The sequence below is a fragment of the Callorhinus ursinus genome, unplaced genomic scaffold (genome assembly GCF_003265705.2).
Source record: "Callorhinus ursinus isolate GAN/ISIS: 27379988/994484 unplaced genomic scaffold, GSC_fseal_2.0 scaffold112, whole genome shotgun sequence".
NCBI lineage: Eukaryota > Metazoa > Chordata > Mammalia > Carnivora > Otariidae > Callorhinus > Callorhinus ursinus.
Window position 1 is genome coordinate 764,237 of NW_027397174.1, and position 12,737 is coordinate 776,973.

Here is a 12,737-nt window from a genome sequence, read left to right on the forward strand (position 1 = left end):
AGCTTGGGATATATTCTTTCATGTGTATTGCCATGCAAATATACATACACATAAAAATTTATTGCTGTTTGATTCTACAAAGATTGGATCACATTGGACCATTATTCTGGCATTTGTTTTTTGCAATTAATAAAGAATCATAGACATCCTCCATTTCCAACTCATTTTCCTTTTACCATGACAATGCTGCAATAATGATTCTAAGTATAGTCACACATATGTTATTTCTCTTTCAAAACGGACTGGGAAGTCAAAGAGTATGAACATTTTAAATGTAATGGATTTGGGCATTATACATTGTAAAAATACTTAATATAAATTCTACTTAGCAATATGTGAAAAGGCCATTTCTTCACATTTTTTTCAAGCATCATGGTATAGTCTTTCTGAATTCTTACCAGTCTGGTGTAGTTAAATAAAAAGGTGCTCATTGCTTTGTTTTACATTTCCCTGACTACTAATGAGGTCAATACCATTTCTTGTGCATTGACCATTTGTGTTTCCTTTTCTGGGGATGGCCTCTCCGAATCCTTTGTTCTTTTTAAAAAAATGTAATCCCTTATCATTGCCTTACTAAACTAAAAAACAGTTTTATTGGTATATAATTCACATACCATACTATTCGCTCATTTGAAGTGTACAATTCAATGGTTTTTAGTATAGTCACAGAGTTGTGCAACCCTCACCACAGTCAATTTTAAAATATTTTCATCATCCCCAAAACAGACCCCTACCTTTTAGCCCATCACCCCTCTACCATCCTTCCCTCCTAGCTGTAGGCAACCACTAATCTACTTTCTGTCTCTATAGATTTCCTTATTTGGGACATTTCATACAAAGGGAATTATACAATATGTGGCTTCTTTTCATAGAAGCTTTTTCTGGCTTTATAACTGGCTTTTTTCACTTACTATAATATTTTAAAGGTTCATCCCATTCATTTTTATGACTGAGTAATATTCCACTGTGTGGATGTACCATTTTGGTAATCCATTTATCTATTGATGGACATTTGGGTTGTTTCTACCTTTTGGCTATTATAAATAATGCTGCTCTGATCATTTGTGTACAAATGTTTGTCTGCACACATGTTTGAACTCTTTTGGCTTTAAACCTAGGAGTGGAATTTCTGAGTTCAATGGTGACTGAATGTTGAATGCTTTGAGGAAATGCCAGATTGTTTTCCATAGTGGCTGCAATGTATGAGGGTTCTTATTTCTCCATATCTTCCCCAACACTTGTTATTTTCTGACTTTTTGACTCTAGACATCCTAGTGGGTGTGAAGCGGTATAGCTCATTGTGGTTTTGATTTGCATTTCCCTGAAGACTAATGACAATGTGCATATTTTTACATTCTTATTGACCACTTGTGTATCTTCCTTGAAGAAATGTAGACTCAGATCCTTTTCCCACTTTTAAACTGGGTTATTTGTCTTTTTATTATTGAGTTGTAAGAATTCTTTATATATTCTAGGTACAAGTCCTTTATCACATATATGATTTGTAAATATTTCTCCCACTCTGTGTACCCTTTTTTTTAAAATGAAAAATTTAACTCAAAATAATGCATGCATGCTAAGTACCTTGGTATACTCAATACAAAATGATGCTGGAGAGTTTACAAAGTTGGTGATGGAATACAGTAGTTTCCAAGGAACTTACTTACTCAGACCTTCACAGGGCCCTAGAAAACTTCATTTTTAACAAGAATCCCAAAAGATTCTAGGCCTTAATTAAAAGTGTGGTTTAGGGAAGCACTTTAAACTTTCACTCTGTGTCAGATTACATATACAATAAAAGTAAATTATAAATCATGTAATTGAACAAAAAGCTTTTCTTTATAGAAACTATTAAATAGATACCTAAATACAAGATGGATTTTAAAATGAAATGTTATTTGTATTTGTAAAGACCGATACACTAATAAAGAGCTATACAACATGAACAGCAAATCCAAGTACAAATGAAGATAATCCTCTGAATTCCATGTTTCATCGAGCATCAAAAACCACCAATCTTTTAGTCCTTTTCTTGTACATTATTCTGTATCCACATTCTCTGCATCTGATTGGATCCCTGGATTTTATTTCATTTTCTGTGTGACATTCTCTGCAGATCTATATCATTGGCTGCTGCTTTGGGGGTTGAACGTCCTTTTCGGTGTCCATTGATAGTCCCTCTAAATACAACCAGCCAATTCCCTACCCATGTAGCCCGCAGAAACTTCGTACTCTGAACTCTGTGTACCCTTCTTGCACTTTCTTGAAGGTGTCTTTGAAGCACAGAGTTTTAAATTTTGATGAAATAGAAATTATCTTTTTTTCCCTTTTGTTGCTCATGTTTCTGGTGTCATGTCTAAGAGGACTTTTGCCAAATCCAAGGTCATGAAGATTCACTCCTAGGCTTTCTTCGAAGATTTTTGTAGTTTTAACTCATACATTTAGGTCTATGCTCTATTTTGAGTTAATTTTTAAATATGCTAGAGGTAGGGATCCAACTTAATTCTTTTACGTATGGATATCTAGTTGTCCAAGCACCATTTGTTGGGAGAGGGTATTCTTTCCCCATTGAATTATTTTGGCACCCTTGTTGAAAATCAATTGACCATAGACCATGGGTTTATTTCTGGACTCTCAATTTTATTCCATTGGTTTATATGTCTAGTCTTATGCCAGTAACACATTGTCTTGATTTTTTTAATTTAATTTAATTTTTAATTTTATTTATTTGAGAGAGAGAGTGAGAGAGAGAGCACAAGAGGAGGTAGGGTCAGAGGGAGAAGCAGACTCCCTGATGAGCAGGGAGCCAGATGCGGGACTCGATCCTGGGACTCAGGGATCATGACCTGAGCCAAAGGCAGTCGCTTAACCAACTGAGCCGCCCAGGCGCCCCACATTGTCTTGATTATTGTAGCTTTGTAGTAAGTTTTGAAATCAGGAAGTGTGAGTCCACCTCCTGTGTTCTTTTCCAAGATTGTTTTGGTTGTTTGGGGCCTCTTTTAATTCCATATGAATTTTAAGATCAGCTTGTCAATTTCTGCAAATAAGGCAGCTGGGATATTGATTGAGATTTTATTAAATTTATAAATCAATTTGAGGAGTATATTCATCTTAATGAAATTAAGTTAAATTAAAGTAAATTAAGTCTCCTAATGCTTGAACATAGGATGTTTTTCCATATATTTGGGTCTTTTAAAATTTCTTTTAACAATGTTTCTTGGTTTTCAGTTTACAAGTCTTACACTTCTTTTGCTATTTCTAAGTATTTTATTCTTTTTGATGCTATTGTGAATGGAGTTGTTTTCTTAATTTTATTTTCAGATTGTTCATTGCAAGTGTATAAAAATACAACAGAGGCTGTTTGTGGTGGATGTGATGGCTTCAAGGTTACTTCGTGGAATTGGAGTGCTGGCCACGCAGGACCTCAGGGCACACGGTCCCAATGGAGTCGCCACGGTGCAGTTCATGGCATCTGCAGGTGGTGTTCCTACTGAGACGAGCAGGCCCCCGGGCTGGAGAGGGAGGTCATGATGACTGCATGGAAGGGGTTAGACCCATAAATATGCTAGCCCCACAGGCAACTTCAGGCACCAAAGAAGACCCTAATTTAGTCCCATCTATCATCAACAAGCAAATAGTGGGCTGCATCTTTGAAGAAGACAATAGTGCCTTCATCTGTTTCTGGCTGCACAAAGGTGAGATCCACTGATGCCCTAGCTGTGGAACCCATTACAAGCTGGTGCCCCACCAGTTGGCCCACTGAGCCTTTGAACTAACTTACTCAAAATGTGCTGTGAAGTTTCTTCCTTCCACTAAAGACCAACCATTGCATTGGCTCCTTCTCCTCCCTCCCCCAAAATACAATAGATTTCTATTTATTTATTTATTTATTTTTTAAAGATTTTATTTATTTGACAGAGAGGCACAGCGAGAGAGGGAACACAAGCAGGGGGAGTGGGAGAGGGAGAAGCAGTCCCTCTGCCGAGCAGGGAGCCCGATGCGGGGCTCAATCCCAGGACCCTGGGTCTATGACCTGAAGCCGAAAGCAGACGCTTAATGACTGAGCCACCCAGGCACCCCTACAATAGATTTTTAATTGATTTTATGATTTCCAATCTTGCCAAACTCATTTACTAGTCCTAATGGTATTTTTTAGGGTATTCTATATGATTTGGTCAAATGGTTTGTCTGCAACTGATCATGTAATCATGAGATGATCATGTGCTTTTTGTTTTTGTATTCTATTGATATGATGTATTACATTAATTGGTTTTTCGATGTTGAGTTAACCTTGCATTCCTGGTATAAATCCTACTTGATCATGGTGTATAATTTTTTTTTTAAAGATTTATTTATTTATTTGAGAGAGAGAGAGTACATGAGAGGGGAGAAGGTCAGAGGGAGAAGCAGACTCCCTGCTGAGCAGGGAGCCTGATGTGGGACTCGATCCCGGGACTCCAGGATCATGACCTGAGCCGAAGGCAGTCACTTAACCAACTGAGCCACCCAGGCGCCCCGGTGTATAATTTTTTAAATATGTTTTTAGATTTGATTTGCCAGTGTTTTGTTGAGGATTTCTGTATCCAGCTTTATAGTATTTATCGGTCTGTAGGGTTTTTTTTGTTTTTGTTTTTTTTTATTGTGATGTCCACTTCTGGTTTTAGCATCAGGGTAATATTGGCCTCATAACATGAGTTCAGAAGTGTTCCTTCCTCTTCTGCTATTTGGAAGAGATTGTGAAGAATTGGTTTTAATTCTTTTTAAATGTTTGCTAAAATTCAAGCCAGTTGGGCCTGGGCTTTTCTTTGTAGGTAGTATTTTGATTACTAATTCAATCTCTTCACTTGTCGTAGGTCTATTCAGATTGTCTTTTTCTTCTTCTTTTTAAAATTTTAAATGTATTTTATTTAACCAAATATATCCAAAACTATAATCAATTTTATAATCAGTTACCCAATTTATAAGCAATATAAAATTATGAATGAGATGTTTTATATATTTTTAGTACTAAATCTCAGAAATTTGGTGTGTATTCTACACCTATAGCACATCTCGACTTGTACCAGCAATGTCGCTTGTGGCTTGTGGCAGTGCAGCCCGGAGAGCCCCCCCCCCCCACCCGCCAGCTGCATCCTCCCCCTACAACTCCTTCTCAAGACCAGCTGGCTGGTGCCCTAGGCCCCACCCACCCCCCCTCTTAGATTACATCACAAAGCCCACAGGCAGGCAAATGGGGGCAGATATACCCACCCTGTCTGGTGTGCTCAGATGCTCACATTCTCCCCACCTCAAGGCACCCAAGTTCTAAAAGGAAGTGATGGTCACCACAGAGCCATGGGGGTGGTTGGTCTGCCAGCTGGCCACTGGTGTTAAAAGGCCAGAAGCAGGAGTCTGAAGCCCCTTTGGTCCCTCACCCACAATGGCCCTCCACTCTGGCCACTGTTTTTTGAGTCAGCTTCAGTAGTTTGCATCTTGGTGGGAATTTTTCCATTTCATCTAAGTTATCCAATTTGTTGGCATACACTTGTTTATAGTATATTCCTTTATGATCCTTTTAAATTTTGTAAGGTCAGTCAGTAGTAATGTCCCCTCTTTCATTTCTGATTCTAGTAATTTGAGTCTTCTCTCTCTCGCTCTCTTTTTCTTGGTCAGTCTAGCTAAAGGTTTGTCAATTTTGTTGATCTTTTCAAAGAACTAACTTTTCTTTTGTTGATTCTATTTTTAATTTACTTTCCATTTCATTTATCTCTGCTATAATCTTTAGTATTTCCTTCCTCCTCCTTGATTTAGGTTGCTTATCTTTTTTCCAGTTTCTTAAGGTGTAAGTTAGGTTATTGATTTGAGATCTTCCTTTCTTCTTCTTCTTCTTCTTTTTTTTATTAGAGAGAGAGAGAGAGAGAGAGTACAAGCAGGGGGAGCAGCAGGCAGAGGGAGAAGCAGGCTCCCTGCTTAGCAGGGAGCCTGACGTGGGACTCGATCCCAGGACCCTAGGATCATGACCTGGGCCAAAGGCAGCCGTTTAACCGACTGAGCCACCCAGGTGCCCCAGATCTTCCTTTTTTCTTAACAGAGGCATTTACAGCTATAAATTTCCCTCTAATACTGCTTTATCTGCATCCCATAAGTTTTGGTATCTTGTGTATTTGTTTTCATTTATCTCAAAGTATATTCTGATTTCTATTTTGATTTCTTTTTTGAGCCATTTGTTATTTGGGATTGTTTTGTTTAATTTCTATATATTTGTGAGTTTCCCACATTTTTTCCTGCTATTGATTTTTAATTGTATTCCATGTGGTCATAGAACATATTTTATATGGTTTATATCCTCTTAAGTTTCTTGAGGTCATTTTATGGCATACCATATGGGTTTATTCTGGACAATACTCCATGTGCACTGGAGAAAAATGCATATTCTGTTTTTGGGTACAGTGTTCCATATATGTGTCTTAGATCTAGTTGGTTTTTAGTGTTTTCCAAGTCTTCTATTTTCTTCTTGATCTTCTGTAGAGTTGTCGTAGCCATTATTGGCAGTGGGATGTAAAGTCTTCAACTATTATTGTAGAAATATTTCTTACTTTAATTCCATCAGTTTTTGTCTCATGTATTTTGGAGCTTCGTTGTTGGCTGCTTATATATTTGTAATCACTATACTTCATGATGGATTGACACTTTTATCATTATGAAATATTCCTGTTTATCTCCAGTACCCTATTTTGTTTGTTTGGAAGTCTATTTTGTGTGACACTAGCATAAACATTTCAGCTTTTTTGTAGTTGTTGTTTGCATGATGTATCTTTTGCCATATTTTTTTTTACTTTCAATCAGTTTGTATTGTGGGTTATTAAGCATTTCTACTGTATATATAGTTGTATCATTTTTAAAAATCCACTCTCATAATCTTTGCTTTTTTATTAGATTTTGTTATTGCAATCATTTATATACTTGGATTTGCATGTGTCATTTAATTTAATTTTTCTTTTTCTATATATCTTATGGGATTTTTTATTCCTCTATTCCTTATATCTGTTCATGTCTTCTGCCCGTTTTTAAACTGGATTATTTGTTTTTTTGGTGTTCAGTTTTATAAGCTCTTTATATATTTTGGATACTAACCCTTTATCAGACATGTCATTTGCAAATATCTTTTCCTGTTCTGAGGGTTGCCTTTTAGTTTTGTTGATTGTTTCCTTTGCCATGCAAAAGCTTTTTATCTTGATGAAGTCCCAATAGTTCATTTTTGCTTTTGTTTTCCTTGCCTCAGGAAACATATCTACAAAGAAGTTTCTATGGCTGATGTCAAAGAGGTTACTGCCTGTGTTCCCCTCTAGGATTTTGATGTTTTCGGGTCTCACATTTAAGCCTTTAATCCATTTTAATTTCTTTTTATGTATGGTATAAGAAAGTGGCCCAGTTTCATTCTTTTGCATGTTTTTATCCAGTTTTCCTAACACCATTTGTTGAAGAGACTGTCTTTTTCCCATTGGATATTCTTTCCTGCTTTGTTGAATATTGACCATATAGTTGTGCGTTCATTTCTGGGTTTTCTATTCTGTTCTGTTGATCTGTGTGTCTATTTTTCTGCCAATACCATAATGTTTTGATCACTAAAGCTTTGTAATATAACTTGAAGTTCAGAATTGGGATGCCGCCACCTTCGCTTTTCTTTTTCAAGGTTGATTTGGCTATTTGGGGTCTTTGGTGGTTCTTTCAGAATGGCTGAAATTAAAAACACAAGAAATAAGAAGTGTTGACAAGAATATGGAGAAAAAGAAACACTTGTGCAATGTTGGTGGGAATGCAAAGTGGTGTAGATTCTGTGAAAAACAGTGTGGAGGTTTCTCAGAAAATTAAAAATAGAACTACAATATGATCCAGTAATTCACTACTGAGTATTTACCCAAAGAAAATGAAAACACTAATTTGAAAAGATATATGCACCCCTATGTTTATTGCAGCACTATTTACAACAGCCAAGATATGGAAATGACCCATGTCCATCGATAGAAGAATGGATAAAGAACAGGTGGTATGTGTGTGTATGTATATAAATATATATGTAATGGAATATTACTCAGCCATAATAAAGGATGAGATCTTGCCATTTAAATGACCTGGATGGATCTAGAGAGTATAATGCTAAGTGAAATAAGTCAGTCAGAGAAAGACAAATACCATATGATTCCACTCATGTGTGGAACTTAAAACAAAGAAAGAAGGAGACAAAAAACCAGACTTAACTACAGAGAACAAACTTGTGTTTGCCAGAGGGAAGGTGGGTGGGGGGGATGTTGAAACAAGTGAAGGGAATTAAGAGTACACTTATCTTGGCAAGCACTGAGTAATGTATAGAATTTTTGAATCATTATATTGTAACCTGAAGCTAATGTAACACTGTATGTTAGTTATACTGGAATTAAAATAAAAACTAAGGAAACAACATTGGTACATCACTAATAACTAAATTCCACACTTTATTAAAATTTCACTAATTTTCCCTGATGTCCTTTTTCTTTTCCAGTATCCCATCTAGGATGCCACATTACATTTTGTCATCATGTCTCCTTAGCCTCCTCTGGTCTGTGACTGTTTCTCAAAGTTTCTTGGTTTTTGATAATTAGAGACCTTTGAGGAATATTGGTCAGAGATTTAGTAGACTCTCATTTGGGATTTGTTTGATATGCTTCTCATGCTTCTACTAGTTAGGAGTAGACCTCTATAATGTGAATGTTTGTTTGCTTGATGTAGGAGTAGACCTCTATAATGTGAATGTTTGTTTGCTTGATGTTGTCTGAGTAATCCCTTAACTTATCATCATTTTAAAAAATTCTATTATCTTGGGGCACCGGGGTGGCTCAGTCAGCTAAGCGTCTGCCTTTGGCTCAGGTCATGATCCCAGGGTCCTGGGATTAAGCCCCGGGTCAAGCTCCTTGCTCAGTGGGGAGTCTGCTTTTCCCTCTGCACAGGGTGCTTTGTGCCTGTGTTGCCTTGGTGAGTACTGACCCAGGGTGTTCCGGTGTGTGCCATGCTGGAGTTGCTTTTGTGGATGGCTGGGGCTGGTGTGGGCTGGGGGCTAGGGGCTCACTGAGGCAGCAGACCAGTTAGGGCGCCCAGACTGTGCACTGGTCTGTGCTTTTAAGGTGAAGGGGAATGTAAACTGTGGAGCTCACCAACCCCTCCAACTCAGAGAAAGTTCCAGCAACTCCCTCACCATTTGGTGGAGTTCTAGGGCTGGTTCCTTTATATTCTAGTTGCCCTTTAAAAGGTTTAAAACCATGGCTTTTTTTTTTTTTTTCTGTTTCCCAGGGCAGACAAATCTGCTCCTGGTCTCTCAATACTATCTCTCCCCACTGCAGTTCACAGTGTCAGGGGTGGGGGTTCCCTTTGTTACTTTGTCTCCCTCTCTCCTGCTGTTCTCTGTGTGGTCTCTTTATCTTTTGTTGTGCTGACACTGTTCAATCAGCTATGAGTTCTTCAGGAGGAGATGCTCTATGAATATATATCATTTGGTGTGTTCTGCAGAAGAGGTGAATTCAGGGTGTTCCTATGTCACCATCTGGGACCAGAAACTGTAGTTAAACTTTTTTGAAACTTTTAATTTTTATATAATTATATTTTTACCCATAACATAGCTTCCCCTAACAGTAATGTTTGCATAATGATTGTACTTATACCTCTTTAAAGTTGTTTGTGGGCACATTGGCGCAGAATTTTTCAGGTTCCGGTTTGTTTAAAATTTTTTTTCTTTTTCTATAACCTTGATATTTGAAACTAGCTTCATTGGATGTGAAATCCTTGGTTCACACTTTTTTCTTTGAAAGAGAAAAAGCATTTCTTGAAAATGCTGTTTCAATGCCTTGCCTTATATGTTGTTTTTGGAAAGCCTGATTCAGATTAATTAATTTGACTTCATGGATAATTTCATCATTTTGCCTAGAGGCTTAGAGGATATATCTTATCTTTCATGTCTAATAATTTTACTAGGATATGTCTTGGAGTTGATCATTTTGGTTTATTTTCCCAGAAACCTAGTGGGACCTTTCAATGTGTAGACTAAAGTCTTTCACTTTGGAAATTTTTCTTGGATTATAGGTTTAAATCTTTTAAATATTGGTTCTGTTACATTGTTTTGTTTTTCTTCCCCAGTAATTCCAATTACATATTGCTATTCCTTTGCTTCTCTTTCAATTCACCAATTTCTTTCTATCCTTTTTACTTTCTTCTTGGTTTTATTTTCATTCTCTCAGTTATTTTTTCTGCCTTTTTCAATGCACCTTATTAAACTTTCTTGAGTCTATTTTCTCTTTACAACCTTGTAATTTATCTTCACTTCTGAGATAATTTTATCTCTTTCTTCCATTTATTTTCTAGTCTGATCAATTTTCTCATTGTTTTTTTCTTGATTTATTTTGAAAGTCTGAATCCAGGTGATTTTTTTCATATCCCCAAATGTTTGTCTGCATGTTTTTTAATTCAGTTTGGAATGTTGTCTTACAGGTTTTTTTTCTGCTTCACAGTTGTTTTCTGTAAGGAGATGTTTATCAGTTGAGGTATGTTGGATCTTGTTTTCTGATTTTTTTGGTACTAACTCTATAGATTTACCAAAAGTTACTTCTCACTTCTTTTTGTCTTGTATTTTTTCCCTAGAAGCCATACTTTTTGAAGACTGCTACTTCAAATTGTGCATACTAATAAGTTACTTCCTTTTACTCTGTGTTCTGGCCTACCAGGACATTTTAAAACATATTTTTATACTTGAGTTAGACTTACTCTTTCTTTCAATGATTTTAGATTAATCCTAGGCCCATGACTAACTTCCTTATTTCCTACACTTTTTATCAGCCTGCCTTGCTCATTACAGAAGTTTGTGGTGCACCATGAATGTGACAGAGTACTTCCTGGAATTTGGTATTTTTTTAAAACATAGTTATATTGATGTTTGGGGATTTTTCTGCTTTAAGTTATGCTTCCCCTGTGGTTTTAGTGCCATTTAGAATTTGTTTTTATTTGTATTGAAAGACACAAACCAAGGCAGGCACCATTGTCTTCATCAACCTGGAAGTCTAATTAATCTTTTAAAAATTTTTCCTAACTTAGAAAAACCAGATCCACCGTCCCCTACTTTGCTGAGATCACAAGGTATCATTTTCCTTACCTGACTAGCTTAAGACCGTCCCACCTTTGCTGATGACAAGACAGATCTTGGAAGTGGTCTTAGATTGTAGCTTGTATAAAAGAAAACCTATCCTCAGACACTGGGTAGTATACACTTACCTCTTTCTTTCTTATAAATAGCAGTATTTATTTTAGGTTTTCATTTTAATTCCAGTTAGTTAACAGAGTGTTATATTAGTCTCAGGTGTACAATATAGTGATTCAACACTTCCATACATTCCCCGGTGCTCATCACAAGTGCCCTCCTTCATCCCCATCACCTAGTTCACCCATCCCCCACACCCACCTCCCCTCTGCTGACCATCAGTGACTTCTCTATAAATAAGAGTCTGTTTCTTGATTTGCCTCTCTCTCTTGTCCCCCTTTTGATCCTTCGTTTTGTTTCTTAATCCACATGTGAGTGAAATCATATGGCATTTGTCTTTCTCTGACTTATTTTGCTTAGCATAATACTCTCTAGCTCCATCCACGTTGTTGCAAATGGCAAGATCTCATTCTTTTTCAAGGCTGAATAAGATTCCATTGTATATACATACCACATCTTCTTTATCCATTTATCAGTTGATGACATTTGGGCTCTTTCCATAATTTAGCTATTGTTTGGATACTAACCCTTTATCAGATATGCCATTTGCAAATATCTTCTCCCATTCTATAGGCTACCTTTTAGTTTTGTTGACTATTTCCTTTGCTGTGCAGAAGGTTTTTATTTTCATGAAGTCCAAATCATTTATTTTTGCTTTTGTTTTCCTTGCCTCAGGAGACATATCTAGAAAGAAGTTGCTATGGCTGATGTCAAAGACGTTACTGCCTGTGTTCTCCTCTAGGATTTTAATGGTTTCCTGTCTCACATCCATTTTGAATTTATTTTTGTTTATGGTATAAGGATGTGGTCCAGTTTCATTCTTCTGCACGTTACTGTCCAGTTTTCCAACACCATTTGTTGAAGAGACTGTCTTTTTCCCATTGGACATTCTTTCCTGCTTTGTCAAAGATTAACTGACCATACAGTTATGGGTTTATTTCTGGATTTTTAATTCTATTCCATTGATTTATGGTCTCTTCCCTTTTTGAGGCTGAACTTTGTTTCTCCTTTGAAGGACCAAGTTAAGTTCAGCTTTTGTTTTCAGATTTGAGTGATTTTATTTTAACATGTAAATTTGAGTACATATAGTAATAGAATATTTTAAATTCTATACAAATCTTTGTCATTATTCTTTAAGGATAGTGTGCCTTATCTTTTTATGGTCAGCAACAAGATCTTTTGGTCAGTCAAATTTCTTAGTTTCCTTTTTATTTTTATGGAATAAAAGGTCCAATTTACTTTGAAACTTTACCATATATTTGCTTCTGATCTTTTAAAAATTATTATTATGTTTTATTTAATGAATACTTGCTCATTTAACAATATAATCTGGTCATAAATGTCATATTCTCATCTCTGACTATGAGGCAGTCATATTTCTAGGTGTTTAATGCCATTCTAATACCAGTTGGTCTTGCTCTCTTTTTAGAGCTGATTTTAAAAATCATTCTTTTAGAATTTGCCTCTCTGATATACTTAC

The 12,737-nt window shown here is 36.4% G+C and overlaps 2 pseudogenes; one reads left to right on the plus strand and one right to left on the minus strand.

Moving 5' to 3' along the window:
* Positions 1-154: 154 nt before the first annotated feature.
* LOC141371868 (DNA-directed RNA polymerases I, II, and III subunit RPABC4 pseudogene) lies at positions 155-2,896 on the minus strand (annotated as a pseudogene).
* A 479-nt stretch (positions 2,897-3,375) lies between these two features.
* Positions 3,376-3,854, plus strand: LOC112816314 (cytochrome c oxidase subunit 5B, mitochondrial pseudogene; annotated as a pseudogene).
* The last annotated feature ends 8,883 nt before the right edge of the window (positions 3,855-12,737 follow it).